Source organism: Montipora capricornis, chromosome 12 (genome assembly GCF_036669925.1).
Source record: "Montipora capricornis isolate CH-2021 chromosome 12, ASM3666992v2, whole genome shotgun sequence".
In the NCBI taxonomy this organism is placed as follows: Eukaryota; Metazoa; Cnidaria; class Anthozoa; order Scleractinia; family Acroporidae; genus Montipora; species Montipora capricornis.
Window position 1 is genome coordinate 6,062,666 of NC_090894.1, and position 5,000 is coordinate 6,067,665.

The 5,000-nt window shown below is 39.3% G+C and overlaps 1 protein-coding gene across 1 annotated transcript in view; it reads right to left on the bottom strand.

Annotated features, from left to right (window-relative positions):
- Positions 1–3,874: 3,874 nt before the first annotated feature.
- Positions 3,875–5,000, bottom strand: part of LOC138026096 (oxygen-dependent choline dehydrogenase-like) — a 12,677-nt gene continuing 11,551 nt past the window's right edge. The window contains exon 3 of the mRNA XM_068873293.1: positions 3,875–5,000. This exon is cut by the window's right edge and continues 2,582 nt beyond it. The gene's annotated coding sequence lies outside the window, so the exon portion shown is untranslated.

The following is a 5,000-nucleotide window of genomic DNA, read 5'->3' on the forward strand; positions in this document are numbered from 1 at the left end:
CATTTACCAGGAAATTCCGGAAATTCCGGTTGGGATGTAAATGGAACACACGTTTTTGGTTCGTTCCACTGGAAAATTTGCGGAATAAATGGAACTTCTGAAAAGGTAGTCCTGTTTTTCCGTTGGAAACTTTCCGATGGAAATGTGTGTTCCATTTACAACTTTTGAAAGGTGTTACCACTTCCAGGCTATTCACGGCCACATTTTTAAATTTTGGCGCGTAAAATCGCAATCACTGGGTGGCGAACGGACCTGAGTTAAATGGAACACGTTTTTCACCCGATGGAAATTTCCACCGAAATTTCCGGAAATTTTTTGTAGATGGAAAACGCCCACTATAACAGATGAGGATTTGAAAAATTTCCGCATTCTTGATTCCAGATTCCATAATTTCCACAAATCCCTCCAAAAACATGGCGGACAGTAAATAAGTCCACGTTCCCCGCCTTGTCTCCCTTCTTCGTTGGGTTAAAACCATAGCCACATGGAAAACAGTGATTGAAAGTATGCAATTTTTAGGAATGGACAATTTTCGAGAGACATATACCCGATTTCTCGCTTTCTATTCTGACAATCCTACTGGAAGTCGCAATGGAGAAACGCTGGCGAAATGGTTAGGTAGAGCAAGCTCCACCACTCACCCCTGGACCAAAACTGAATGGCGGCCAAAAAATTTACCACAATTCTGTAGCTGAAGGATGGAAATACACAATGATATGCAAGAGAGCCAGTAAGTGTGAGCCACTATTGAGATTTCATCCACTGAATTTGGCTAAAATCGCATGTTTCGCTAAGTGGGTCTAAGGGGCAAAGTGTGTTCCCTTGGATTTTCTATACAAAAAAGTGTCCATGATTCTAACCTGTATTATTTTAAAGATAAAGGTTCAATTAAAATAACTAGTAAATTGCTTGGTAAGCTTGGGGACACGCTCCTTTATCCGGTGCAATCGATTGAATTTTGTTAAAATTCGCATATTTCACAAGCATCTCATGTCCTTATGCGGTGCCGAAAGAAAATTGGTCAAAAAAATTACAGAAGCGAATTTCTCCAAACTAGTTTCATATTTTGTTATATACCTATTTAAAGAAGGCTACAGAAAAATTATCAGCAAGATCGATTTCGTGGGCAAAACTCGACATGAGGATCTTACAGAGACTTGCTCTTAAGTGGTAAGAGGACAGTAATTTGCAAATATAAATCTCAGTATTATCTGTTGATTTTTTATAAGTGTCGGGTCACCCATCTAACAGGCAAAATGACCTTTCAACCGATTGGAACAGCAATTCGCGCAACTACATAGTTTTGTTACGTCTACTCCGTACTGTGTGATGAAACTACGTACGATGGTATCGATCTCAGTTACAGTGCTCAACATCGTCCCTCTTGAGACTACGCGTAAGAGTGGAAACTATTCAGTGAAAATATTTCAGGCATTCAACAACGATACCCATAACATCAAGAGAACTCCGATCGTGGAATAGAATTCAATGTATACACCTAAATGATTCGACTTAAAACTGAGAAATGGATGCTTGACAAGTTTCTGCTCCTGTGAATAATATTTTGTATTCATTCCCTGTACAAATAAACATTTTGGATGTTCGGAATATTCAAGTTCGCGACAAGTGCAATTGAATGCCCTTCCTAATTAGTTTACATCTGGTAAAAATGTGTCGGAATGTTTCTCGGTTCTTTTACAGGCGCCCAAGCTCAGTGTGAGCATGGCCCACAAAAATATAACGATTTCTATGGGAATCCCGATAAAAGGCTTAATATAATTATATGACAAAAGTCTCACTTGAAAAGCCTAACCTTATTGCCATTGTGGGTAGCTTCCTTCCAGTATGTTTTTTTTTCAGATCCGACGCGATTTGAACCATTTTTAAATTTCTCAGTTGTCAACGGTATAATAAAATCCCAAGGCTGGAGACTCTATTCTCAGGAGGGCGTCTGGAAAAGCAGGAATCCGGAATCCCGAACCGGAAACGGAACCGGATCCAGACCCGGAATAAGAACAACAAAGGTCCATGATATCCAGTTGTTTCAGCTCAAAATGTTCAATGTTATATTACACACTTTAAATTGCAAAATTGATTTTTACAGATTTTTTTGTGAAAACACAGTTTGTACCACTAGCGTCATTCCTTTTTTGAACGGCTCAAGTTACGAGAATGATTGACATCGAGACTCCTCCTTTTCCCTTGATGGATCTGAAAAAAAGAAAAAAACAAACACAGAAAGGAAGGTACCCACAACGGCAATAAGGTTAGACTTTTTGCTTTAGAATTCATTCATATAATTATCTTCTTAAGCCTATTGTCGGGATTCCCATACAAATCCTTATATTTTGTCCATGCTCACACTGAGCGTGAGTTGCCTGCGGTTTTTTCGGTAGCGCGTGAGTTATTTTGGTGTCACAGTAACGTTTTCCACAGTTTATCGTACTCACATCTTGTTCCAAAATGTTGACATGATGATCAGTTGACTTAGCTTTAGCAAAAACAAGGAGAGCGAGGAAGAATGTGTCAATATAAATCTTCCAAGAAAAAATAGATAAGCAAAAAACGAATAAAAGAATAAGAATAAAAGAATGAATAAATAAAACGTGTTGTGGTTCTATGTGGCTTAGTATTTTATCCAGAATTCATATGTTAGATGGTTGTTTAACGTTCCCCTGTGATTAAAAAAAAAAACACTTCCTTTTGTTTCTTCAGATTTTAAAAGTGTGTTTGTTTAACACCTGACTGGCAAAATTTTGAGTTTTGATTTTTATCCAAAGGTCGCTTTCTCTGAGTGCAAGTTTTGGATTTCACGGTCCGCCAGTACTCACGTACAAATTGACCATTTGGACCCCGGAGGGTTGGATCCAGGGAAAAGTGTCGTCAAAGGCTTTACTAGCTTAAAAGTTTAGGTGGTGAATTCATCTTATTCAAGAGCTTAAGCACGCGCGTTTTTTAGACGCGGACGGCAACCGGAATTGAGCTGTTTTCCCTTTTAGCTTGTCTTCACACAGCCACATTTACATTGCTAAGTATATTTATTCTCCATTAAAGATGATTAGTATAATAATCTTGGAGACACCACTGTCCTGGCACGCGAAATGTTCTCTTCCGGTTGCCGTCCGCGTTTCAAAAACGCGCGTGCTTAAGCTCCCTATTGTATTTGCAAAGCGCGAGTTTGAAAGTCTGAAAGCCCAAAACTCCTGTGCGGCATATTAATTCGGCGGCGTACACACGCATTGCATTTTTAAACTAGTGGGAATTTGACGTCATCTTCTCCTCGATCCAGCTCACTCAAGATGTAGTAATGGCGGACCAATCAAACAAGAAAATTCCAGTTAAGATAAAAATTGATTTTTTGGCTATAGGGGCACTTTAAGAAAAGCTCAACAGACGTTATTTTATGACGATGGTCACTTATGGGAGTGGTCGCTGATAAAGTGTCACTAGTATCAGGGTATGAGAACTCAAAGTGATTTACTAGTTGCGCAAGCTCATAAGCTAATTGTTATCCCCTCGTTATTCATAGTTCCCGGTGTTGGGGTCTGTCCTCTTTGGTGTATAATGGTTAGGAGGGTAAAAGCTCGGAGATATTAGCTACACCAAGCTACTCTAAAAATTCGAGGGCAAATAAAGATATATGATATGATGATATGATGTCCCCTGACGCATGTAGGAATGGAATAAAATTATGGATCAGCAAGACTGCCACCTTTTGGATCGCGGGTGAAAGATTGTGCAAGTAGTTACACTGAGTAGTCACTGACTGTTTACACGTACAAAAAAATTCCACTTCACTTTCACAGTTTCGATCCATAATGGCAGCTTTACATGATCTTGACGGCTCATACTCGAAAAATATAGGAGATATAACTTAACACAACTACTTTTAATGGTTCCTCTTGAAAATTACATACAGGGTCTTCGCCGTGGTAGTCTTGATGTTCCGGAGGTCTTCGCTTTCTCCAGGTCAAAAGTAAAACAATCGCGATAGAATTTTTGCGGCGTGAACATGGGGCTTCAGCAAATTGCATACTCTCCTAGGTACCTTGCACCGAGTTTAACTAGAATAAACTCTCGCAAAACTTAGAGTACTTAGACCTTGTCTGATTAATGTCAAGTAAAGCAAACAAACGATATGTAGCAATCACAACACTCCATGATGTAAATATTAGTAAATAAAGGGAAGTAGGCTTCATGCAGCCGGCATGCGATCAAATTATCCTGAATCAGGTCTGGATAGTAGCAGACATATCGATATTTTGAGAAACAACACAACACTTTTTAAATTTAAAAACATGTTTCGACAAAAACTTCTGTCATCTTCAGTTTAAATTACGAAGTATAGAGTTGAATATATACTGTGAACCAAAATGCTAATTAACTGTAAGAACAAAAGGAAACATGACAATGTTGATGATTAAGTGTAGGTTTCTCCCATTGAATATGAATGGATCTTTTATCTTAAGTTGGAAGGTGGTGGAAGTGTGATCTAGGATGCTGAAACAGTCATTAGAGCATGAAGTGTGGCAGTGCTCAGAATTTTGTAAATGTTTAAAGATGTGAGATGTCCTATCACTGAAACGCGCGTGGAAAAAATGCCGGTAGTTTCGCCGACATAGCAGGCACTACAGCCCACACACAAAATCTTGTATACCACCCGCACGGAGCCCACGAGGGACAGGATCCTTCACAGTGAACATGTTGCCGATTTTAAAGGATGAGAAAACTAACTTAATATTGGCAAAACGGAGAACCTTTTTCTGCGTGATAATAGAAAAAGGACCAATGTAAGGAAATTTAAAGTAAAAGGTACGTGTAGTGTCAGAGACGGAAACCGGGGGATTACGAGGACATCACGAAACTTACCAAAATCCTTCACAAGAATCTTTTTCCAGTCCATCTAGTTGAAAACATTATCAATCGCTACCTCGCATTTACTCGCCATGGCTGTAATCCCCCGGCTTCCCTCTCTGACACTACACGTACCTTTTCCTTAA